Source organism: Gymnoscopelus microlampas (genome assembly GCF_963454915.1).
Source record: "Gymnoscopelus microlampas genome assembly, chromosome: 12".
In the NCBI taxonomy this organism is placed as follows: Eukaryota; Metazoa; Chordata; class Actinopteri; order Myctophiformes; family Myctophidae; genus Gymnoscopelus; species Gymnoscopelus microlampas.
This window is the reverse complement of record NC_139949.1, coordinates 24,658,270-24,685,560: the sequence shown is the minus strand read 5'-3', so window position 1 is coordinate 24,685,560 and position 27,291 is coordinate 24,658,270. Positions and strand designations below refer to the sequence as shown.

Below are 27,291 nucleotides of genomic sequence, written 5' to 3'. Positions count from 1 at the left end.
ACAATTGGAGCGTTGCTGGCAGATTTTGAACTGACAAAGGTTGCGAGTGTGAAAATCGCATCTCTTGGCTGCTCACCCAAAAAACAAAGACAAACAAATATAAAACACAATGCATTAATTGTCTTCTAAAGAAATCCCGCTGGAAACCAGAGAGACAGGAAGATCTCCTGCATGACGGTGAAGGGGTTAACTTTTTTTCCTTTGCACTCGCGGCGGGAGGGGACAGTCGGGGAATAAAAAAACAACAAGGTTAGCTCCACTTCAGACACTGATGGGGAATTCCTCACTCTCTCCACTGCCCTGACCTTTCTTAACCATGTCCATTGTCCCCCCCCCCCCACACACACACACACCTCCCCTCTGCTCAACCCAGAGAGATAACCAATGACATTGGTGTACTGACGCCCGCGGGGCATACACTGCACGAACTGCTCATCTCTGTTATTGGAGAAAAGGAAAATTCCAGGTAGATGTTTTATTTGCTTTTTGTTTCTCCCCGGCGTGGGTTTGATCAGTCGCTGTACTCTAGACAGCTGCAGTTGTCAAGGCAATAAAGTAGGGATTTGATGATAATCTGATGATAATTCATGGTCAGTTCCGCCCCTCCCTTTGACTATGAAGATGTACAGACATACTGTACTGTACTGCACTATGCACAAAGGAACATGAGAATATGTGTGTGTGTGTGTGTGTGTGTGTGTGTGTGTGTGTGTGTGTGTGTGTGTGTGTGTGTGTGTGTGTGTGTGTGTGTGTGTGTGTGTGTGTGTGTGTGTGTGTGTGTGTGTGTGTGTGCACGCGTGTGACAGAATTCTGGGTCAGGGGTTAATATCTATCGTCAGAATCAGCTTTGTTGTCACATCACAGGTTTACAGGTGGGTGACATTCTCCATCATCTGTAGTTTTCAGGAAAGGGGAAGAGGAATAAGAGATAACGAAGAGCAAGGAAAGCAGGATAATCAAAGGTTCCTACTAGTCGAGTGAGGAAAAATATACATTTACAGGCAGTCAGATATCCCAAATATTCATGAGAAAGACAACGGTATGAGGCATTTATAAAGGAGTAGTAATAGGCATGAACAGTAATGTACATGTATATTATACAATGTATATAATGTATATTATACATGCTGTATCAGGATTGACCATGTCACCCATGTCATTTAAACGAACAATGATTAAAGTTTATAGACTCACTCCCACATTTCTCATCTGCTAGCTTAACAGATGGCCACTACCAAAATGCGCTAATATAAAAGTTAGCTCTGTTTGAATAAAAATAAATAAACATGATTTCTAGCAGAGTGAATTTAACCACTTAAACTCTACTTAGTACAGCTCTATGCCTCTGTTTTCGCTCTACACTAAATATCTTCGCTGCCATAATAGCCAATCTCTAGCCAAGGCCGCATGCGTTGTGAGCTTTATAGATCTGCACTTTTTTTCTGAATGTTTGCCCCCAGAATCGGGACTGCTAAGGTTCCAACATATCCATCTCTGTCTGCTGCAGTTTCTTTTGCTGGTTTTGTAGCATTGGTATGCGTAGTCCTAAGGTTGTGTCTTCTGTGGCTCATATAAGTGAAAGAGCATATGAGAATAAGGCCTCACCCGACCCAAGGGGGCTGAAAAGCATGGTTCACATGATGCAAGCTATGTGCAGTAGCTTGTTAGCTCCTTTAGTTTTATTGCATTTGGGAAGTTGCACTGAAATTGAATAACTGCACCGAATACAGAGATATTTGGGTTCATGTATGTATGCAAAATCTTATCCCAATTTCATCAGAATGGGAGATCGTTCTGCCTGCTGCCAGCAAAAACAAATTGGTCTTAAAAAAATACTTTCTGTTTGACTTTCTGTGTGCACCTATTACACATACTGCAGAGAGATGAATTTCAGATATTATCATCTAAGTTTGTTCGGAGAGACAGACAAATGTTTTATGATCAACATACCAATGCATCTGAATAGGCCACACTTCTATTTCCCTTTTATTACTTCTTTATTAACTAAAATGAAAATCCCACCGGAAGCACTTTATTTAGCATAAAATAAGAGTTAGCAGCTGATCGTTACGGCTATACTGAACGTTAGACCTTTCTAGGCTTAGAAAATGAAAAGATCTCTATTTGTTTGTGCTGTCCACTCTGACTCATCAGAATGGGGATATTTTTAGCAGTAGATTCCTGTTTAGCTGTCCCTCATGAGGCGCTATCCTGTTCTGGCAGACAGCGAAGAAAAATCAATGTTGGGAAAATCAGCCCACCACACTGTACGACACAGAAACAAACTCAAAGGAAGAGTGTCCGGTAACAAAGTGAAGTTTGAGGCTGGCTAGATGCACTGTGTGTGTGTGCGTGTGTGTGTGTGTGTGTGTGTGTGTGTGGGGGGGGGGGGGGGGGGGGGGGGCGGGGGGCTATGGTTGTTTTACTACACTTGTGAGGGCCAAATAGGCCTTGCGAGGACCAATCCCCTGGTCCTCACTAGAGAAATGGTTGTTTTATGGTTAAAAATTATGTTTAGAGTTTCGGCTTTTAGAGGTTAGGTTTAGGGGTTACGGTCAGAGTGATGCTTGAGACGTATACTTAAGTTGCACGCCGGTGTCGTGCGCCGAAAATAGTGGATCTACAAGCTCACAACACGTTGCGCTGCGACGCATTGTAAGATTATAGATTGTCTATTTTCGGCTTTAGGCTTAGGGTTAAAAATTCCTAAAACATTGATGTCCGTCCTCACAATAGTAATTAAAATGTCTGTGTATGTGTGCGTGCGCGTGTGCGTGTGTGCGTGTGTGTGTGTGTGTGTGTTTACGAAAATGTGTACAACTTCTGATAGAAATACCATACCCGTGAGGGTGTGCATGTTACCATAGCATGCCTATTTGCATGTTTGTGCACACGTGTGTGTAGGGGTTAAATGTGTGTCCTGTGCTTTGTCTGCCACAGCTGCCAATATCAGCTGTATGCTCGTTAAACACTGGGCTTAAACCCGCTGTGACGCCATGCTGGGTCCAGTTACCCCTATGGGAATACCTGCCATTGTCATCCCAAGCCCTTGTAATTCCTTGGAATTCTATAGTCGTTAGCCTTAAGCCTGATTTATACTTCATTGTAAGACGGAGTCCCGCACCGAAAATAGCCGATCTACAAGCTTGCGGCGTGTCGCGGACGCGACACGGCGCGAGCTTGTAGATCCGCTATTTCCGGCGCGAGACTCCGTCGTACGACTGAGTATATAAATGGAGCAGTAAAACCGCCAAGTCAATGCTGAGCTGACCGAGAGAAGCAGTCCCAAGTGCCGGGCTTAGAATAACTGTTAAACACGCACAAATGGATCCCCGCCACACAACCATGAACTGTGAGTGGCATTTCAAATCGTTGCTGTCGGGCAGAAAACGTCTATGTCCAAAACATTCATTTCCTTCCCGTGTGACTCTTGTACGACAAATTAGGTCATTAATCTGGGAAAACCTTAAAAAGTTGAAATATGGAGATAAGAGGTTTCTGCCTGAAAAGCGACGAAAGCTGTGATGCAAGCAAAAACAATTTACTGTACATACTATTAAGAATTTTGTGTTTCTTTGCTGTGCTTGTGACTTTGCACTATTATGTGAAGCTTTCTTGTCATTTGTTGCCTAATACCCAGACATTTGCACACAGTAAGCCCAACTACAGCATGAGTTGGTCGGCTCAGTGTGACTTTGTACAATGGTGTGAAAATCCACCACAGCGGCTGAATTCTCGATGTTAAGATGGCCGAGTGACCTGATATCCTGTTTGTCAGGAGGAGAGAATTGTTTCTAATTGTTGTACATCCTGCCAGGCAGTGATCTGTGGCACATACAGCTGCCGGCTATGAAAAGTTGTTCTTCTATTGTACTAGCCCTGACACATTCATAGATTTTATTGACTCAATTCTATTGTCACAGGATATTGTTGAAGTGTGAGCTTGTTTTTTCTTTTTTCTCTCTCCGATGGCGTGGGCGATTTCTGCAAGTTCGGGGTGAGCGAGCCACGCACATTAGTATGCAATATTAATTATTTGCTTCTTTTTATGTTCCACATAGAGTCTCAGCATGGCGAAAACCTGGTTGCGCTTTATGGAAATGAAACTATGGCATAATGTCACTTTCCCTATTAGCGCCGAGTCTGTGCATGTGAATTGGTCTTGCTGTTGTCATAGCAACGTGAAGCACTAAAGCACTCTGCGCAGCTGTTGTTATGGAAGTCCTGGAACAGCTGGGGGGCTACGGCTGACAAGGGATTGTGGGAAATGAGTCTTTTGGTCCTCCCTTCACACCTTGACCCCAAAACCTACTGCTTGCCAAAAGAGGAGGACTTTGGAATCTTAAAGATGTCCATCTGGAGCCGTTCCACTGTGCCATGTCTCCATGTGATTAGAGACGATTGAGGGAATAAGAATAAGTAGTGAATATTCAACACCTCTATCTCTGCTCTAAAACAGTATGCTGTAACAACAAAAAAATTGCAACAGTAAAAGCAAATGAGGAAAATGAGCTAAATTCTCTCCTAGGGTTTGCTGGAGGCGCTCGAGCATATCCCATTATTGATATGAGCAATTGTCGTACACACACGGTGTGACAATCACAAAAACAAAATGTGTAAAAGGAACGACAACTTGTCATGGGAGCAGCACTCACCGTGTCCAATTCCTTCAGCATTAATAAAGTCAAAATGTAACCTGAGAGCAAACCAAGCGCCCCATCCTCCCACTGTTTGATTTAATGAAGGATTCATTGTGCTGGGTGGGGATAGATGGAACTGTGTGCACACGTGTTGGTGCAAAGACGTGAGAATCTGTCTGTTTTTCCTGTACAGGTATGTGTATTATTCAACCATTTAAACCCTATATATTCTTTGTTGACTTGAGTTGACTTGAGTCCCCCAGGGTCTATACCTCCCCCCCCCCCCACCTCCATTTTGTAGATCCACTACTTTGCGGAATGTTTGCCCCAGAGTATGGACGCTGGGTTTCATGTGGTTAAATCAACCCGCTGTATAATTTCTGTCTCATTTGGTGAGAATAAATTGAATGTCATCCATCCTTGATAACCTCCTGTTTTTGTGCTGGGAGCCCTGGCCTAGGATTATGGAACAGACGTGTGTGTGTGTGTGTGTGTGTGTGTGTGTGTGTGTGTGTGTGTGTGTGTGTGTGTGTGTGTGTGTGTGTGTGTGTGTGTGTGTGTGTGTGTGTGTGTGTGTGTGTGTGCGTGTGCGTGTGCGATGTGTACACATGTACATATACAAATAATATCTTACACGGGTGCAGGGTGGTTGGTACACGGCACCAGGAATGCTAATGCTTCCTCTGTGGGTTTTGCGAGGAACAAGGTGATTAGACCTCCAGCCCCCTGGGTGGAGCCCCTTGCCATGTGGCCCCGCTCTAATTTACTTTGACGTCAACAGGAAGACCGGCCAGGTCCCATAGGGGTCATGGAGAGACTGTGGTTGTGGGGGGGGGGGTTTGGAGGAGGCAGGAGAGACACTACTCTGGGCTCCCAGATGGGGTAGAGGAATGGCGCAAGGGAGGAAGGGCCCTTGGAGCTTAGGGATGGGGGGTTTCTGGAAGGATTACTGAGAGGCTAAAATGTTTTCTTTGTGGCTGAAAGAAACCGAAGAAATGCTCTCATCCCAAGCCTCCTGTGGTCTTAGGGTGGCTGCTTTGGACGGTGTACAGAGGCAATATCTCAAAAGATTTTCAAAAGCCTTATACACCCTTACCTTTTCCTGTACTCTCAAAGGCTCTTCTCTGCTATCATAAAAATGCATTAACTTTGGACTGCCAGAGTTTTACTGGTAACAACAGGTTGAGACGCGCTCAAGAAGGGCTTCTTATTCTTGTGCATGGGTTCTTCTGCACGTTCCCATGCACATACATATGCACACGTGTACTCACGATTTTATCCCTTGTCTTGAAACAAAACAAAAGTTTAAGAGCCTAAAATATTCTAAACAACAATCAACTTTGAATAGCCCTAAATGTCCTTTCATGCAACCACGTTCAGCACCACGATCAGCGCCTCCTCAGCTGCAAACATGCATTTCTCTTAGACAAATCAGAGTTTAATTCCCATGTGTGACTGATTTTGTTTGTTTTCTGATTGAAATAAAGGTTAATATGAATGGAAGGGGGGTCTTTGTAAGCTTGGAAAACTTTGATCAGTGAATAGATCTTTTAACTGCCATCTACACCGGAATATAATGGGGTTTACTGTTACATTTATGATTTCTAGATCTTAGGGACAGGGGCGGCAGTGGCTCAGGAGGTAAAGCGGCGGCTTGGGAAGCAGTTCGATCCCGGGCTCCCCCAGAGTTAGTGTCAAAGTGTCCTTGAGCAAAACGCTAAGCCCCTAATTGCTCTCGATGAGCAGGTTGGTGCCTTGCATGTTTTCCTCCGCCATCGGTGTATGTATGTGTGTGTGAATGGTTGAATGTAATGCACAATCTATATGTAAGTGCCTTGGATAAGGGCGCTATATAAATGCACCATTTACCATTTATTTAGCAGGGACACAAATCAGTCAAAGAAAATCTCTCTGACTGAAGTTAATATGCTTCACCAGTAGTATGATAAAGTAGCCACACTAGTATGATAAAGTAGCCACTTTCAGTTCAAGTGAACATTGAGGAAAAGAGGATAAAATAAACCCTGTTTCCACTATTGAAAGTAATCGTCACAGCTGCCATTCTAGCCCTGCTATACAGTCCAGGCCCTCCGTTTTTTACCTACCTACCACACACACAGTAGTCCCCACTGAGCCGTGCAGTCCTGGATAAATACCATACCTTCAGAGCCTCAGTGTTAGCAGATAGCTGGAGGTAGACGGCCCACTGTGAGGCCCTGCAACACTCCCACTGACTGGAGACGGTTTAAGCGAAAGATCAGGTGTCCGGCCCTGAATGGTTGATTGAACTTAAATCTTTTACATGTGCGCCATAACTCCTCTCTACTTCTAGCTCTCAGGGTGGCTCAGTAATAGCAGGCTAGCAAACTGCACGAAGGAATTTGAGTCACAGTAAGCCCCTAAGCTCTCTGTTCCCACCTTAAAAAAAAGCCCCCCAAATGTACTGTAATTAGATGCGGATTGTATGTAAGAAGGCTACTCGGTATGTCTTTTTTAATCTTCCAGTGTTTGGTTTATGTTTCAGAGTAGCTGTATACTTATTTTCCTCATGAATGTATTGCGGACCTCTGTGATAAATGTGACACTTGTTTAAGCCTGCATTGCTAAAATGGCTTCATTTGTTAACAGGGTTTGTGGGGACAACTGGACACTGGCCACGGAGCAGACGACTACATCCAATCCTGCTGCGTTGCTGTGGGCAAACAACTTGTAAGTTCCATTCCATTCTTGTTCGCATACTTTTTTTATATGCCATCATCAAAGTGGGCCGATCAACCAAGCCCTCTGTAGTATAAGATGTGTATGCTATTCCCAGAGCAAAATTACATAAGCCACGCCCTGCACTGTCCTGGTTGGCAAATGCGCAACTTTTTACATCACTTTAAAACAGGGGTCTTCAATGTTTTTTAGGCCAAGGACCCCCTAGCTGAGAGAGAGATGAAGCAGGGGCCCCCTACTACATATCTAACTATATAAATGGCGACCAACTTCCGCACCCTCGGTGTCCACACCCCACAGCTCTGTTATCGACTAAACAACGCACCGCCAGACCACATGTCGGCAACTGACTCGCCACGGCGGCCGCGCTGAATTTACGCCTCGCGTAGGGGACATCTCACTGCTAACTACACCTTTTCCACCGCGCAACATAATTAATTCTACTCACCAAATGTCGGACAAAACGGAAGGGGAGGCAGCTTCGTACCGTTTACCGTGCGCACGACCTCATCACCACAACAGCACGCAGCCGCTGCGGGGGTTTTTTCCTTTTTTTCCAAACTTTTTTTTTGGTCACCATTTTCTCCAGGCACCATTTCTGGTGTAACGTCGGGTGTTTCTTTTCACCAGCCAATCACCTTTCACGTTGCCACGTCCGTTGCCACGTCGCGCTGACGTACGCTAAACAAGCGCTGCCGTGCGCACAATGCAAACGAGGCCAAAGGCGCGCAAAAATAAGCCGACCATTGCTTAGACACAAAGTCAGACCTGGCAACGCAGCCTACGCCAATCATGTGTGAGAGATCTACAAGCTATGGGGCAGAGACGCCACCGTATCTTAGCAACAACTACAGCGCTCACTCTCATTGGTCGTGTCACGCTAAGAGCAGTCTCCAGACAATGGCATCGCAGACAGCTTGCTGTTACTGCTGTAGCCATCACAGGCAGTTGCAGCACGACGGACAGGGCGCTGTGATAGCTGCCATGTCGCTAACGCTAACCTGGTTGTCATGCCTGCAGCGGCTGTGCAATCACTTTGTCAACAATGCACGTTCGTGTGGTGAATGTCTATATTGCTGCTCAGTTCGTCCATTGTAGATGGTGTATGTTTGTGTGTGTCTTCTGGAGAACTATGTAGCTCCACAGCAACTACAGTAACTAACGTAATGGCAGGACCGCCCCGTGCAACGCATGTTACGCTGCATTATGGTCATGTAGTAATTTCAGATAATTTCGCTCCGATTACAGCAGTGTTTATCAACCCTTTCACGCCGCCCCCCCCCCCCCCCCCCCCCCCCCCAATACACGTACTTGAGCTGGGACCCCCCCATTCTGTTTGACTCCGTTCCACAAGTAAATATTGTGAAAATAGCCGATCTACAAGCTCGAAACGCCTCACGTTGACAGGCTTTGTAAGCTTGGAGATCGGCTATTTTCTACATGATTGCGTCTTTCTTACATTCTTTTCCAATGTGGCCCATGTTTTCAGAGCATAGTTTATTGACTACTTCTGTTGCAGAAATGGCCATTTCCTTTACTTTCGGTTTTTTATTGTCTCCGCCAGGCCGAAAGGCATGGCGCAAGACTATGTTTCACCCCCTGTCCGTCCGTCTGTCATAGCTAATCTCTCACATCGTTCACTTGATCGCAGCAAAATAACAGCCCGATGTGGAGAGTCAGTGAGAGCTGGATAAACGACGTAAAATGTGTCAAAAGGACTCTGTACGGCTGTCGATAAATGAACACATGACGTCGGTGGGAGAGGACATATTGTGTCTTTTGGACAAACAGCAGCGTGGTGCTGATGTTTGCTGTGTGAAGCAGCTTAATGTCAGAGTGTTTGTGTTGGAGCGCCTCAGTGCGGCTGCAGAGTTCATGTGCAACCTCTTCCAGAGAGACACAGAGACACTAGAAACTCTGCTGGGGAAAAAAAACACTGCTGGGCATTGACTTTCCTATGGACATTGATCTACACACTGCAGGTATATCTGCTACACACACAACATCAAACTACACACTGCAGGTATGATGCAGCGTTTGCATTACAGCCAGCATGCCAGCGTAGTTCCCATATGGTTTCAAGGTGGGCTAAACCATATGGACCCCATGTCAGCAATGTCAGCGGCATCCACTTCAGTCCCAACTGCGATGCCCATGCAGGCTATAAGTAGCTTCTACCTGGCCCTTAGGTGGGCCCCAACTAGCCATGTTTATGTGGGACCAAGGCGGGTCCTAACTGGGTTTGCCCATGCAGGCTTTAACTGGGTTCTACCTGGGCCCTAGGTGTACCCTAACCAACCACAGTGCAGTGCCCATCGCTCCAATTGTTGTGACGTCAGGGCTCTCAATACTGCACATTGGTGGAGGAGGAGGGGCCGCAGGGCGACCGCACACATCGCTGAACCAATGGTAGCCCACGGATGTTTCCTCTGTGGATTTACAATCTGCCCCTCTATGCCACATATCATCCGCACTACAGGGTCTTCACTGACCGAGCCACGGCCCCACTGACCCTCATGACGCTACGCCACTTAAACGTGCGGCAGCATGCGCTGGGTTGCCAGGTTTGCACAGCCTGCGCCAGAAACAAGCAACCACCTTCATGAAAAAAAAAAAAACACCGAAATGGTCCGCAATGTTCCAGGGGTGTCCCCGCGCGTCCCAACACTCCACAGGGGGTCAGTGGACCATCAGGGGGTCCGCGGACCCCCTGTGGACCCCCTGAAACATAACAAATATTATTTCTTCAAATTTTTTCCTTTTTCCAAAAAACATTTCCACAGTTTCACTCCGGCGATTTGGGTCCCCCAATATACACACGGCCACGCTGGGCCCCGTGCGCGGCTGGGGTTGAGGGGGGCGGAGCCCCCCGAAACTCTAGTTGTATAAAATTGTGTTGAAGATTTTTCATAGATTTCATAGATAGCTTTTTCTATTTTCAGACATTTAACCACTTAAACCCTCAACATTTAGTAAACTTGACCTTTCACTCTGTACTTAGTCTGCCCTCTTTTCCCTCTACACCAAACCTCTTTCCCGAAAATAGCCAATCTACAAGCTCACAACGAGCTTGCAAATCTGCTATTTAAGGCTGAAGTTCTCCGCAGAATAGGGATGCTAGGGTTCAAGTGGTTAATGTACAATTTTTTTTCCTATCACACAAAGATTTGGCAGCCCCCCATAGTAACTCTGAGGACCCCCCAGGGGTCTCAGACCCCCTGTTGAAGACCCCTGCTTGAAAAGAAGGCAGGTGTGCCAACAGACGCTGGCTTGAGGCACACCAAGTCAATTCACTGAATTAAGGGGCCTACATGCTCCATCTGTCTGAACTTTGGACAGAGTAGGTGATAACCACAAAATGCCGTCATTCAGAACTTCGGATGGGCGGTCTAGCTGAGTCAGTCCCCATGCCGATGATGGCTGCGCTGTCCAAGTTGCATACCTAACTAGGGTAGGAATCATTTATAATCTATTTTGAAATTGCACAGTTTACTTGACAATGAAAGTAAATGAGACTGCAGCTAGGTCAACCAGATCCTGGATATAAAGCGAGGCGGACGTTCAGTCACAGCTTGAGTCAGTCACAGTGATGGGTGTGCGTGGTTTGCGTAATTCTCCCTGGGGATTACATGTGTGGTATTTAGGTGTGGTTGAATCATAAATACACACATACTGCCACATTCACAAACTATCCGGTGAAGTTAATCCGCTTCTCCGGGAGCTAATAATCACATCACTCTGTGATACAATTTTAAGAGCACACAATCAAATGTAATTCACACTACAAGCATGTTGCCCTGTCAGAATCATGTTTAATGATCATTCCCTGCTGCAGTTCACTGCAAGTCAGTCGACACAAAACAACCACTTCAATCATTTAAGCCTCTTCTCCACATCTCCAACACCCCAAATGATAATTTCACCATGGCTTTTGGTGCTACATGGAGCTTCACTTGTCTGCCTCTTTTTTTAATGTTTTTTTAATGACTGTATTCAAAAGGATTTTTGTTGGTGCCAAATAGACCAGGATAAATATAAACCAAACTTGTTGGGAAGGAGAATGAGTTTGTTGTGCATCTTGTGTACAAATGTAGGGTGGGGAGTATGGCTGCGAATTCCCTACAGTCTCATGATTTGATGTGATGTTAATTATTGGGGTCATGATTACAAAATTATCATAAATAATCAGTTTTTAATGCAGTACATAATGTGTCTCTATCTCACAGAACTTGGCTTCAAGTGTATGTACTGAAATCTTTGCCACTCTACACATGGAAGAGAGCAAAGTACAGTACATGAACATATTCAAACCAGGGTTTTAGTGTCTCTGTCAAGGGATGATGAGCATCTTCCCTCCATGTTTTAGATTTACTAAAGCCCGATTTATACCCGATTGCCTATCATGTCTCGCACCGAAAATAGCAGCTCTACAAGCTGCATTGTGGGCTTGTAGATCGGCGTGTGAGACACCGGCACGCAACTAAGTATAAACCAGGCGTGTGTGTGTGTGTGTGTGTGTGTGTGTGTGTGTGTGTGTGTGTGTGTGTGTGTGTGTGTGTGTGTGTGTGAGTGTGAGTGAGTGAGTGCACATGTGTGCGCGCATATACACAACTCTATATTTTGGTGAGTGGGTGTTTTACTTAAATATCGCTTTTGGGCCAAGAGGCTAACTGAACTTGATTTGAACTTGATTAGCCTAGAAGCAAGGCACACGATTGGACAAGCACCAACCGTAATTTGCTTGCAAGCATGTGATTAGAAGTATACTGACCATCCACCTGCCGTCCCATGAGTGAGTGAGTGAATGAGTGATTGACCATAATCTACGGCAGAAGAATATAGTCATTCATGTCTACGAGCACAGGAACTGTTACTGCTTTAAGTCTCTATGCTCTCCACTGAATTAGGCAAAGGTAGTGCTTTATGTGCTCTGCACCATCTGCTTGGTACTAATTGAAATATGTTAATAACTTCAAGAGCTACATTAGTTCTCAGCACTCATTTGATCACTGATTTTACACCCACCCATCATGAGATTTAGTAACTTAGTAGGCTATGTTTGTGGTATGTTTACCATAACGATGCTTACCTAGCCCCATGTGTCTTGAAACTCATTAACTCATTAAACTAAGTTAAAACATGTACTGTAAATCTTGGGAGATGGTGTACATGAAAAGGTGGTCTCTTGAATTGAACACCAAAGTGGTTTGGTATTTTGGTCAATTTCCGACTTCGCTGCCTGTCTCCATATCCTCTCAGCCCCTAAGTGTTCCCCATTTTTGTGCTGCCTCTCCTGCCTAGAACTTCCAGAATCCCCGCCAAGGATTGTTTTACGCTTAATTTTGTTAGACTTAATGAGATTTTACTAATTAAATCTCCTCCTGGTAGGAGACCCCCTCCCCCCCCTTTCACGGTCCCTCTTTCACTCCAGGCACATGGAGCGATTGCTTTTAGTCTTTTTTTTTAAGACAAATAAACATTTTTATTACAGGGACCGGGGACAGTAGGCTGCACAAGGAATAGCTGTGCTTCACTGTGGTCCTTCAATTTCATGCAAAGCTGCTCCAATGTACTCAAGACAGCCCTCTGTGCATGTTAGGAAAAGAAGCTGTCTGCACCTGGTGGTCTTTACCCTACAAAGACCACTGGCTGGCTGCTTGCTGTTTGTTCATCCACTTTAGATGCATTTCTCAACTCCCATTATTAAGAGTTGGACAGCAGAACCCTCAGTAAAGCCAAGTTTAAAGTACATGTAGAGCAGACGTTTCACGTGCGTCAGGGTGAGGACGGTCGTACGTTCTTTATTACACCTAGCATAGTCCGATACATTTTCTTATGTTAATAGGAGAACGTATAGGCCTATATACCTATTCATCCACTAGATGGCAGTTGTGAGAGTATGTAGCTACGAGTATATACTACGGGACAGTGTTGCCATGTTCGCTTATTATAAGCGACTTTGAGCTTGTTTTACTGTAAAGTTGCTTGGGTAGTTGCTGGTTGCGGGTGTTTTTGGGCTTGTTTTTAAAGTGTAGTTGCTTATTTGGGCTAATTATTATTTAAACCAGTGGTTCTCAAATATTTCCATGTCATGGACCTCCAAATTAAGATGTATTTGTCCCTAACCAGCCATCTGAAGATGTTTTGTGCCAGATTTGTGTTGTTAGAATGTTTCAAAAAATCTTCCAAATATTCCACATTTTATTTCAAGATCTCTTGAAAATATCAGATCTACAAGCTCACAACGCGTTGCAGTGCAACACGTTGTGAGCTTGTAGATCTTCTTTTGGGCTTGTTTGTATAGGAGTGGTGGACGACGTTTTTAAACGTCACACAGGTCTTCTTCGGGTCTTTACAACAATAGCGACGATTAACGCCAGGGTGAACATGGCCAAATAATAACTAAGCAAGCTAGCATGTAAGCTAGCTGTCCTGTTACTGGGCAAAAAACAAAAGAGGGACCAGAGGGAAACAATTTTCTCACTACTGCTCAAAGGTCGCCAAGGGTACTTCTTGCTAACGTACATAAAATGCACGTCGTGTAGAGTGCAGTCCGCAGCCGGACGGATAGAATTTTTTACGATAATTCGACGGACAAAATGTGACGAATCTGTCTCCCCCTCCAGTCCCTATGTCAGCCCATGGTTCTTATGGACAGTATGTATTTCACTTGACATGACATCCTGTACACTGTGTACAATGTGATGGAGTCACTCCATTACGACTTCAATATCCTGTTTTAATCTACTCTACTGGCTGGCACAAAGGAGTACAAACGCTAACATTTTTTGGGCCAAGCAAGAGACATAAATTAATCTTATCTGATCACACAATAGCTGGAGCAGGAATAACAAACTCAAGCTCTTCAATCACAACATAGGTACTAATAATAATCCCTGCTTTTGCTATGTTGCAACGTCAAAAGGGAAGTGCTGATGGGTGAGGCAGTGTCATTTAAAGCAGCAAGGCCTTGGAGGTCATTGTTGACAGCAGCCGCTTGCCCTGCTGCTATTGTGGATGCCCCTGTGGGACGCTCTCCTTGACTATTGTGGGAACTAGCCTCCTGTTTCCCGTTTGGGTCCTGGACTCCCGGTGCCAGCCCTGCTGCTCGTCGCTCCGGCCAAAAAATCCATTACACCCCCATTCCCCCTGACCTTCCCACTCCCATTGTAGTTCATGCCACTGACCGCCCCCCCCCCAGCCTTTCTTCCCTAGCTCAACCCCAACCACGGAAGCCCCTATGCTGTGGCCCATGGGTGGGCCAGTAGGCAATGTGCCCGTTTCAGATGGGACCGCTTCCTTGATGAAGGCCGACACTGATCATGTTTCTGCCACCTGTCACTCAGCTTAGGAGGGAGGAAGAGGCAAGAGGGGTTGTGGGGTGAGCAGGTGAGATGCCATGGCAATCTGGCAGCAACCATGGGCCTGCTGTTATTCCAGTACTATAATAACATACTGTAACTTAAATATCCTGTAGGTCTACCTACAGTAGAGCACTGGACTGTCTTTAGTACTTCTTGTGCTGTGCGTTTTGACATTCAACATAGAATTTTGAACTTTGTCTCAAATTATACGTTTGGGAAATGTAGTAAAGTTTACAGTACTAGAGGTTCGGGCCGCTATGTGACCCTCACATCTAGAGTTTAGCCGCTACGAGGCCCTCACACCTATGTTGCACCGCCGATCCGACCGATATGTCTGAGTCAGTGTCAGAGGCTTTGTCAGAGTACCTGTTGTACCCGTGTCACTTATAGGCACTTGTGTGCCTATATATGGAGATCTCTGTATCTGACAGTACCTGTGTCCCTTTTATGGCCATATTATGGAGATCTCTGTATCTATCAGTCCTTGTCACCTTTATGCCCATATATGGAGATCCTTGGTGTCATCAGTATATATTGGCAATTTGGCATGCCCATGTATGGGAATATCGCCAATGTGCGCGCTGAGTTTGAAGTAGGTTGGTCCCATATATGCACATGACCATATATGGGCATAGCGGTCGATCTGTGACTCTGGGCAACCGGATCTCCATACATGCCTATATATGGGCTTATTGGGTTTGTTTATGGTTATGTCTGAGTCATAGTGACGTGGCCGAGGTCCGTCCGTCCGTCCGCCCGGATTTACATTAGCCAATTTTAATATAGGATTTTTGTTAACTCTGCCAGGGTGTTTCCACCCCTGTGTGTGTGTGTGTGTGTGTGTGTGTGTGTGTGTGTGTGTGTGTGTGTGTGTGTGTGTGTGTGTGTGTGTGTGTGTGTGTGTGTGTGTGTGTGTGTGTCTGTGAGCAGCTGATCTATAACATGCTGCTTCACGTTTTGGCCTATAACTCTTGAACCGTAGGTCATACATTAAAACATTTCCCTGGATTTCTTGGATCATGACGCAACTTACCATATAGGCTCCGGCCATTTATTTCTGACAAGATTTAGCATTTTCTTCAAAACCCACTTTTTTTTACTACTCCTCCGGATTTTGTCACATTATGTCTGGAGTCATTTGACCAGATGTATCAGTCAGATTTCTCAGATGTGGCAGCCACATTTTGTATTTATTATTTTTGTATGTACAAAAAGCCTCTGAGTACAACTTTTTCCCAGACAAACTTTTTACTTGATCTATTCCTACTGATAAGTCTGGTAACATTTCTGCGTGGGCTGGTGGGTGGTAACAATTCGGAGATAAAAAAAACCCAAAACCCTGCATTGCAGAACCAATGTGAAGGATGGAGGGTGGTCCTTCCTTATCTGGCCGGAGGCATTCAGTCAGTGTGGTAAAGGCATGTCCTTAAAAAACAGTGTGTGTAGCTTTCTCACCGTTTGTCATCGATGGCCAGCCAAGTGTTGAATGGAGAAGCCATACTATATACAATGGCTGCTTATGTGCATGTCCAAGTGTGATGACTGTCTACACCTCGTTTAGCCAAATGGAAATAATTTGGCTAAACATACTCATGAAAAAACTACCAAAAAAAACAACAACAGCATTTCCAACTACAGTACGACCCAACTTTCACTTTCACTTCACCTTGCAGTTCTTCATGGCCAAACGTGTTTCAGTTTTGTTATGTCATGCACATAGTGACTGAGCTGTGGCTGTTCTACCTTTTAGGGGACAGACTTGCATAGACACATGTACTGTACATTATGTGCAGGCAAACTGTGTTGTGTCTCATACAGTAGTGTGTTATTAGGCTTATTTGAGTACAGAGTGTTTTAAACTGGTATGATCATCTTAGTTAAATGTGTACACTCTCAGTTAGATTTACTGTTGGATTTTACTGTTGGCTATAACGGACTGGCATTTCAAATTCTACAATAGACACCAGCACAAACCTTAGCCAGAGACAGTATTACTCATTTGTCCTCACTGCCTATGTAAATATGACAGTATGACACCATCCCACTCATGAAATCATCATTGTGACGGGCCTACAATTCAGCCAAAAAGCAGAGGTATCGTTTCAAGACAATTAAGCAAAATCGAGATTCCATTTTGGCCGTGGAAGAGAAAGATCCTCCCTAAAAGAGAGAGGTAGTCAAACTGGAATAAAAGTGTGACCTTTATATAGTGCGATGTTTGGGTTTTGCTGATGGCCTTCATTACTAGTTTTCAGCGTGCCATTGCATTTTTCACTTAACACCCACTACTGTACCTCGTGCCCATAACCATCTTCCCCCAATCCATCCGTATCTATTTCTCTCTCACCCTAGCTCTTTACCCTACCAACCCTAATTGTAATTATGTTGAGTTAACTTAGACACATGTGGCTCTCCTCCCCGTCATCTGAATGGAAGCTTATTAGTTCGAATATTTTTTTAAAAAATATTTATTTATTCCCATTTCTCGGGGTCCCTGTCGGCATTTCCAATTACTCTTGTCGCGCGGCTGTAATTGCCTCCATGCTAATGGCCGCCAGACAATCGTGCTAAATGAGGTGAGGCCGAGAGGCTAGGAGCCCGACTTCATTAAGGGCTAATGGGATTTTATAGGGAGGACTGAAGACCCAGCTCATCAAAAAGAGGGAGATGGAAGGAAAACAAAACAGATGGAGGGAGGGACTGAAATCACCACTGTTCTAACTTGGGCTGCTCCTTTCTCTATCACCCCGATAAAAAGATGAACCAGATCACCATTCTCCCACCACCTAACTATAAAGATGGAGAAAGACAGAGCAGTCTTAAAAGACTCTTGGTTTATAGTGAGGTGGAAAAAAAGGCTTATTCAGAACCATGCATAATTGCCCAGGTTCTGGGTAATGATCACATAGTGAAGCCATTTCAGGCACTGACTATTACGATGAAATTCTTCTAAGTAACTTCTCATATAAGAAAGTTGTCCTCCGAACAAACTCACAGCAAAAACTTAATCTCTGGCGAAGGAACAGAAATTCTCTCACTGTAGGAGAGAGTGGATGTCCAAATCCTCCCACACTTTTCACAGTTTATTTATACAAGTGGAACTCAGAGGGGTGCGGAATATAGACAAAAGGACTTCGATGGCCGGTAAACAAAGTTATCTCAAGTGTGTGCAACCACAGGATCTGTGCATTACTGTATGTGCTACAAGGCAGTGATCATGTCCTATTGGCAATATTGTATATATCTTGATGGATATTACAAATAGATTAAGCTTGGGTGTCACTGAACAAGCAGTATTAGCATTTCTCTGTGTTGTGGTTATGGGTGTGGGGGTACTGTATTCTTGCAGCTGTAGTATATGTCTTGTCTTCCATGAGTGTGGAGATGCAGTCTTCCCTCTTCAGTCCACTTAACTAGCTCTGTGTAGAAAAATAATGATCCCACGGTGATCTGTCCGCCCTTGAAATGCATGGGGAACTGTACTGTACATCCATCTTGGAGAAAATGGCTCTGCGTCCTCCCCACTGGAATACCTACATTGTGTGCTCTGCAGTTGCAGATCAGTTGACCGTATTTTAATTTGCTGCGCCATCTTAAAGCTGACACGGTTTGCTTTGGGTTTCAGCTCAATGGCCATTTTGGCTCCTGTAGATGAGGGCCCTGCCAAATTCTATTACACGCTGAATAAAGCAACGTGTTCACCTGTGAGCAGCAGCATTTGGAGTCAGAGGGGTAATGGATACTGTAAAGTAAGTGGGTTCGATGCGATAGTACCAAACTCTGTTCTCTGCCTTTGCACTATCTGTTGGCTTATTTATAGGGCTGGAGAGGGGTGGGGGGGGGGTCTGACTGTTACAAAGGGCATGACTACTTGGCATCATTTGGCACCGTTAGTTGTTTGTTACAGATACCTTTGTTTGGGTACAGAGGATAGGACTCAAGCCATGTAAGCTATCAGCACATAAACTATAAATAGAAAACCAGTCACCATTTTCTTGACCTTACATGAAGGCGTTTGAACTGACAACACCTTTGTAGGATAACAATTGTTTTTAGGACTAACAAAAATAATAATAGTAATAATTATTAGCATTATTTATTTATATATATATATATATATATATATATATATATATATATATATATATATATATATATATATATATATATATATATATATATATATATATATGTATATATGTGTATATATATATATATAGGAGGGACAGACAGCTAATACAGACAGACAAATAAATAGATAGGTAGTGTGATCATGAATTATTAAACACTGGGGCGACGCCCGTTGGAAACGCCCCTCAGGTTATGCAATACCTGTTGTACCCATTGTCAGAGTACTAGAGTACAGAGTAGTGCTGTTACAATTACCATAGTACTTGAAGAACAGTGATGACATCAGGGATCTTAATACAGTATACTGTATGGGCATAAAACACGCGCACACACACACACACACACACACACACACACACACACACACACACACACACACACACACACACACACACACACACACACACACACACACACACACACACACACACACACACACACACACACACACACACACAGATTTGGGGATTTATTGATATTTCTGGACAACCACTGATCCGTCTGACTTTCCACTCGGCACTGCACTCCCTCAGGTCCTCAGAGATACACACGCCAAGTTTGAAGTTGTACTGTAGATACTGTATGTGTGGGACACACACACAGATACACAGAGATTTCATGCATTTATAGATAGATAGCAGCATTGACGCCTATAACTTTTATTCATAGCATTGGGAATGACTCATTTTATTTTCTTATGTTTGCGGAGCAATTACAAGAGAATGCATTTGCACCTGGCTTCTTTCTTCTTTAGAATTTCTTTCAAGTTTCACCCGTCTCCTCGACTACTGTCAGATCAAAGGATTACGCCAATATCACATGAAAAAGAAAACAAATCAACTATCCTTTACCATTGTTGGAGCCATTGTGAATACCAAAATTCAGGCTCTTCAATGTCAACTTTTCCATTGAAGGGCCAAGTGGGAAGTAATTATCTTGTTTGGATGCCACATGCCATCAGAATCACAGAGATGTGGTTTTGTGCAAGAGTCAGAAGCATAAACAACACAAGGAACCAACATGAAGTAAATACAAAGATGTGCTGTCCTTTTGTGTTCCGTGTGCATTTTGTTTATATCTATTGATGAACCATTTTGTATTATTTATTTATTTTATTTTTTCTCTCCACTCACAAAACAAAAAGCCATGGCTAGCGAGAGGATGTGTTTAATTATTAGGTTTCTTGTTTTGGTCCTTGCGGCAGTGGCCAGGTCTGCTGGGGTGATGGGTTTGAGACACGGGCCTGGTAGTAACAGCTGTCCTACAGCTGCCATCCGTCTCCTGCTGGGGGGGAGAAAAACAGTCCCAAACCTCCTGGGTCAGAGCCCTGGTATGGCGGTCTCCCTGGCAACTGGAGCAGAGTCTGTGTGGGGAGAACAATCTGGCCAGTGAGAAGCAGAACGCTGGGGCCAAGGGTATAGCAACGATCCTCTCTCTCTCTCTCTCTCTCTCTCTCTCTCTCTCTCTGTCTCTCCGTCTCTGCCTCTAACTCTCTCCCTCTCACGCTTCTGAGCCCAACACAGGGGAATGTGGAGCTCCCTGCGCAGGGTGAAACACTGAGAGGGGAAAAAGGAAAGGGGGAGGGATTTCGAGACGGTCAGTGAGTGAAAAGAGGAGAAGAAATGGTGGGAAACGAGAGACAGAGACAGAGAAAGAGAGGGAGAGAGACAGACAGAGAAAGAGAGAAAGAGAGAGAGACGGCTGGTAGACAGGAGAAAGAGGAACGATTGAGAAGGGAAGGATTTTTTTTTTATGGAAAAGATGAATGGGGGGTGGAAGAGGATATGTGGAGATGCTTGGCTTTGGCCCCATCAAAATAGTGGTTGTCATGCTAACCCAACCCTCCTTCCTCTCTCTGTCTCTGTTTTCCCTTTCTGTCTGACTCTGTCTGTCTGTCTGTCTGTCTGTCTGTCTGTCTGTCTGTCTGTCTGTCTGTCTGTCTGTCTGTCTGTCTCTCTTTCATCCCTATAACCTGGCTATAACCCTCAAACAATGACTAATCAAGCACAGTGCTATTCTCGCTATTCCCGCTTCCAATCATAATAAATTGGAGCACATCGAACACCTTCTTTTCCTACACCCTAGAATCAACTGGTTGTTGTTTTTACAGCGTGGCATCGCAGGGGCCAGCCGTCTAGAGAACAGTGGCTCAACCTTATCTGGATCAGGGCCCGCCTGGAAATCTTGAAAGCATTCGCCGCCCATCCATCTGACCACTTATCACTGGTCTAGAACAGGGTTTGTCTGTATGTAACTGTAAGTTTGGATCCCTTACAGTTACACTAAATGTATCTTTTAGGTCTCTTGCTGAAAGGTTTAGGAACCCCTGCCATAGCCAAACGTCATCACTTAGGTAACACACAAGGCTCACGTTGGCATGTTATCAAATCATTGGTGCTTCTTGTTTAAGTATCGGAGAATCATGACATGCCTACGTAATGAAAATGCTGGTCTTTATGGACAAACTGCTCTCGCGGTTTTGTTTACATTTTTGGCCAGCTTTTGTAAAAAGCAACACTTCTATGCCAAATGTTCAGTTGTCCAATCATACAGTGGTTCTTGTTGAGTCGATTCAGTCATCAGCTGCTCCATGTACTGTAGCCTATTTCCAGGCATGAAGTTGAGAATAAAGCGCCCACCAACCTTCTGTACCCATTTAACAAGAGAGCCTTAGTTTAGTGTTCCGCTGAAGTAGGATAAATATTACGGCAACACAGTAACAGGTGTTAACTGTGACACATGAGCAGATACTATGTTGTCTGAGCAAGGGGTCAGAGAGGTGTATGTGGGTGTGTAGTGTAATGTAGGTGCGCATGTATGCAGTGTGTGTGTGTGTGTGTGTGTGTGTGTGTGTGTGTGTGTGTGTGTGTGTGTGTGTGTGTGTGTGTGTGTGTGTGTGTGTGTGTGTGTGTGTGTGTGTGTGTGTGTGTGTGTGTGTGTGTGATCACGCCTTTTTAACAGCAGACTGAATAAAATACTCCTTTATGAACAAACAAACAAAAAACTTCACTCAAAAGCTACTGTAGTTGGCCAACAAAAACATCAGTTATTATGGCATTGGCTGTATTTTTGTATTGTTTTTAAAATTATGACATTTCTACTGTATAAGGTTACAATATTGTAACACATCACACCCTGCGGACAAGATTAGTACTGTGTCATAATCAAAATAATTAAATAATGAAAGTGAATACCTAGAATGTATTATCTGTTGAACTTTCAATAGCAGTATATCTTTAAAAAGTATGCATGATTGACTGACTGATGTTTTTTACTTTTCCACGGCACAGAATGATCGTACCAATTCAGTCATGGAAAAAGGCTTGATACGTAGTCCTCATGTTTCCACTTTCAAGTAAAGGGTACAGAAACATAAAACATAAACATAAAAGATGTATCGCTGCCCAAGTCCTATTTCTTTCTGCTAGTGCTTTAGCCTGAATATCGTTTACACATTTTACAGTCACAGTCTCTCTGCTGCTCCCAGGGAATTCATAACGGAACCATAAAGTCTGAAGTCAGAGATTGAAAAGTCACTCTTCCTCTTAGACACAAGTCAACCAGTATTCGGCCTACTGGTGACAAAAACCTCCCGACAAATGTAGGGGGCTGCACATTGTTTCCATAGTAACAGACCTCATGCGAAAAGGTCATTGTCAGAGGTGTTCTCAGGAAAAAGGCACATGGATTACTACAGGCAGGGGGATTCGGAGGAGAGCTAAAAAGCATCCCCCCCAAACCTCAATCTTCCTTACCCCCCAACCCCCCATCCCCGAATATTCAAACGATGGTGAAAATGTTGGATTTAAATAGCGCAATTACATGGCTCCAAATGGCGAGAGCCCCCTCTCCTTTTTTATTATTATTTCTTTATTCTCTTTTGAAGTCGGAATTGAAAAGGGAAGAGTGGTCGCCGGCGCGCGCGATGCCTCAGCTTTGTGTTCGGTGCAGATACGTTGCCCGCCTGCCCCCTCAATCACTGGCAGCTTCTTCCCTCTCTCTCCCCTCCCTCTCAAGTCATTTTAATTAAGTCAGTCTCACTGGCATGGCAGGCAAAGATAATTGGAGTGGGTTTTTGGATGCCATTTACTCTAAATGACGCCTGTTTTCTTTCTATTCTCCTGCCTTTTTTTGCCCCCCTCCCTTTCCTCCTAGTCTTCGTCCCCCCCTTCCTCCTCCCCCTTTCCTCATCTCTTGGCGTGGAGTTACCTATCTTCCCTTTCCTTACCCCTTTTTTTTCCCTCTCGCTTCCATCTTACATTCAGACGTGAAATATGGATTAACCTCGTCTGTGTGGTTGGGGGTACAACTTCCTGTGAATTGCAAATTTTGGCCGGCGCTGCAATTCATTTGAAATGGCAAGGCAATTTACTCGAAATCTGTCGATTCTTTGAACTTTCCTCTATCGCTCTCTCAAAAAAAAGAGAGAGAGAAAAAAGTTTTATTTTCTCATTGCGTAGTCTGCTTGTGCCGTGAAGTCACAGGACGACAGATATTTCCATATTGTGCTATCATAAGAACTAAAGTAGCGAGCAACAAGATGGGCTTTGATTAGCCTTTGTGTCCTCCCTGTCGGGGAATGTAAGCGGCAATGCTTTGTGAATCTTAAGAGTGTCGATGCATTTCGCTGCGCTTGGTGAACTACAGAGCAGTCCTTTTGTTTCAGTATCACTTCCATATGTCAAGTGGTATAGTCTGTGTTTGCTGGCTAGTAAACACACAGAACAAAACACATTTTTTTCCATAGTGAACGCGGTACGGTAGCACTGAATGTGACTGTTTCTAACTAACACCACGAAAGCCTAAAGCTCAAAGTACGTGCAAGGGCACCCTATGGGTGTCGTGACCCAAGTCCAGGGGTGCCGCAGAATACTTTGATAATATTTGGAATTGATCAATATCACTTCAGTTTAACCACTTACACCCTCTATAGTTAGGAAAACGGGCCTGAGTTGCACTGTACTTGGTGTGTTCTATTGTTTTTATCTACACCAAATGTCTTTGCCAAAAATGCCCCCCAACTCCCCAGAATAGGGATGCTGTGGTTCAAGTTGTAAACATCAAGTATAAAGTTATTTTCAATCTGTCCTAATGGAAAACGGATATTCTCTAAAGTTCTGCTTTTGACATACTGTATCTTAGGGGGAAGTCATAATTTGACATAAATGTAAGGTGCTAAGAAGTAACAATGTATTCAGGGGTGCCGTGGATGAAAAAGTTATTTACTGGGGTGCCCTGAGCCAAAAAGGTTTGAGAACCACTGGCATAAAGGGTGATTTATACTCAGTTGCGTGAGCTTGTAGCTCGTCTACAGTCGATGCGTGACACAGCGCGCATTGTACGACCATATATCGTCATGAAAGTTACATGACACGATGACTCTTGTTTTTGTTTTTAGCTTTTCTGCCTTTATTGGATAGTACAGTTGAGAACGACAGAAAACAGGGAGAGAGAGAGAAGGTGAGTGACACACAGCAAAGGTCGTCGGGCTTGGGGATCAAACCTGCAACCCGCAGGCTGCATAAGAGCTTATATTAGAGCTTATATGTGGTATTATGCACCTTAACCATTAGGCCATCGACGCCCCGTTGCCTTGTGTTTTGTATTTATTTATTTTAAACTTGAGAATCTGGTGAGCAACGTGGTCATGCGATGACGTATAGATTTGCCACAGTGTGTGAAGTATCTGGTGTGGTGACATGGGAGCTAATTTATTCACTGAATGAAGTGTATATCAAATGTCCGGTGGGTGACTGATAGGTTTAATCATAGTGTGTTTATGGTTGAGCAACATGGCTATGTTCTCTCAAGTGTAAATATGTTTTCATATCAACCAATGTTCCTTATATTATGTGGTCTGTGTTTTGTTTCGACAGTGCTCCATACAAGTGTGTGTGTGTGTGTGTGTGTGTGTGTGTGTGTGTGTGTGTGTGTGTGTGTGTGTGTGTGTGTGTGTGTGTGTGTGTGTGTGTGTGTGTGTGTGTGTGTGTGTGTGTGTGTGTGTGTGTGTGTGTGTGTGTGTGTGTGTGTGTGTGTGTGTGTGTGGAGGGGGGTGCTCCCCTCTATCAATCAGGCAGATCCAGGCCTGCTGCTGAAAAGGGGCTACATTGGGCCACCCATCCTGCCGTCCGCTTTGGGGAGATCCAATGTCCTTAGTGTTGTAATGCGCTCCAGATGTCCTCTGGGCTAACGGGGGGAGCAGAGAGGGAGAATGTAACGCTACAGTACAAGCAGACCCAGACTTTGGCCGTTGGTGAAGGTTGACAGGCCGTTCTAAAACATACTGTACAGTACATAGTTTGGTAGTGCAGGTGCTGGGGTTGGGGTTGGACTGGGGAGATGTTGATGCACCTGCAGCTCTCATGGTGTCACAAAACAATAGCGTGTAGCGTAACGTTAACGTGTGTCACTAATAGCTGTGACTGTGAGTATCTCTTGTTCCATACAATCGTGAAACCCACCTGTTTTCTTTCTTTCTTTCGTTCTTTCTCTATGCTCATCCCATTAGGCCCCTCCTTACCGTGCAGCATTACCTTGCACCTACTGGTGCATTTAGTCCATGTGCAGAATGCTACATTCATCTCTCCCTCTATCTCTCTACCGCATCATTTGTTTCGGTCCTGTCTTCCCCTCCCTTTACTCTGTTTATTTTGCTCTCCTTACACCCCCTTTGCCCCTCCCCTCCATTTCTCCCTCTCTTTCTCTCTCTCCAGCTAGCGTGTGTTGTCAGCTTCAACCCCCCTCTCTCTGAACCCCCCCCCCCCATCTCTCTCTGCCATCTCTGTCCTTTCTATCATTCTCTATCGTTCTCTGGCAAACCCCCTCTGCCACCAGCACGCCCTCCTCCCTCTCTCTCTCTGTCCCTCTCACTCTCCGTGTCTGTCTCTCTCTCAACTCTCCTCTCACACACATGTTCGGCTCCTCTCTCTCTCCATAGTATTTCAGGGGGGAAATTTAATATGGGTTTGTTTGGTGTTTCCAAGAATTCCATTTGGCTGCCGTCTCTCTTTGCTCTGACACTAAAGACAAACAAAGCCATCCAGCCAAGAGCAGCAAACACCAGCGCCGCTGGCCTCATTATTTGGTCTCCTCATTTCACACAGACTCCATGCAGCCTCATGCTCCTTTCAACACTTCCTGTTTTGTGTTCCTCACGATGGCTTTCAGGTGCACATGTTCGCTCGCATCTAACTCTTGACAGTGTACAAAGAGAGTGAGAGTTACAAAAGCATCCATTCACACTGAGGGGTTTAATGTGTACATGGATAAAAAAGGTCATATTGGAGGTCATATATATATATATATATATATATATATATATATATATATATATATATATATATATATATATATATATATATATATATATATATCTCTTAACAGTGTGCTGTTGTGTTGCATAACAGTATTCTGATTCTGATGAACATCCTAATACAACTTTTGGGTGCATCCAAACAGTGGTGCAACCTCAGCGGTATCGAAATGGTATTAGACAGCTCTTGCCGCTATCCACACAGTAGAGTAGGCTAATTTAGCTGATGGTGTTAATAACAAACTCACAATCTGACAATGTTCATTGAAAAACTGTGACAGGTGTGAGCTTGTTAATCAGATATTTTCTCCAAAATATCGGAGTCGGTATTGGCCATGAAAAATCCATTCAGTGCCACCTGTACTTCATACCGATACCAGCTAGTAGTCCGGAGAGGGTCCATTTTTCTACCCTCTCAGAGTTAAAAGAACACTCTAGATTTGCCTGTGTAACCATTCCCACAGATGTCACTTGTCTGCACTCAGCGCTTCACACGCTAGACTATACAAGTCTGAGCTGCCACTCACTGCCCTAGCTGGACGCCTCAGTTCAGGCTGCTGATAGCCTACACACGCTAGCTGTGGTAATCATCATCACCCTGGCTGGGTCTTGGACTTCGGCCAACAGCACCTGTCTTTTTTAAATGGATCCCAGAACATACCCGTGTCCCATTAGACCTCTCTACTAGCACGCACACACACACACACACACATGCACACACGCACACACACACACACACACACACACACACACACACACACACACACACACACACACACACACACACACACACACACACACACACACACACACACACACACACACACACACACACACACACACTCTCTTTAGGACCCTATGCGGCTGCTTGTGTCCATTTAACCTCTTAAGCCCTATATACTTCATCGTACAACAGATACTGAAAATAGCCAATCTCTCATATTGTAGATCTGCTATTTTCACAATAAAAAAATGACCGTTTTGACCATTTTTGCCTATAATGTCATGCCCCAAAATAGGGATGCCAGGGTTACTGTGGTTAAAGTGATATTTAGCTTTTTTATAGATGCTCAGGAGCTGTCCTCTGCTTATCAGCTGTCCTTGATGATGACCAGCATTGACAATT

General features: G+C 44.4%; 1 protein-coding gene across 4 annotated transcripts in view; it reads left to right on the top strand.

Moving 5' to 3' along the window:
* The window catches only part of LOC311057984 (homeobox protein PKNOX2-like), a 91,223-nt gene that overhangs the window by 16,050 nt on the left and 47,882 nt on the right, over positions 1–27,291 (top strand). For 2 of the 4 annotated variants that reach the window (XM_084075214.1, XM_084075216.1), the window contains exon 2: positions 7,269–7,349. The gene's annotated coding sequence lies outside the window, so the exon portion shown is untranslated. Of the gene's footprint in view, positions 1–3,286; positions 3,353–7,126; positions 7,350–27,291 lie in introns of those variants that run through there. The other 2 variants (XM_084075217.1, XM_084075215.1) reach the window with 2 other exon arrangements.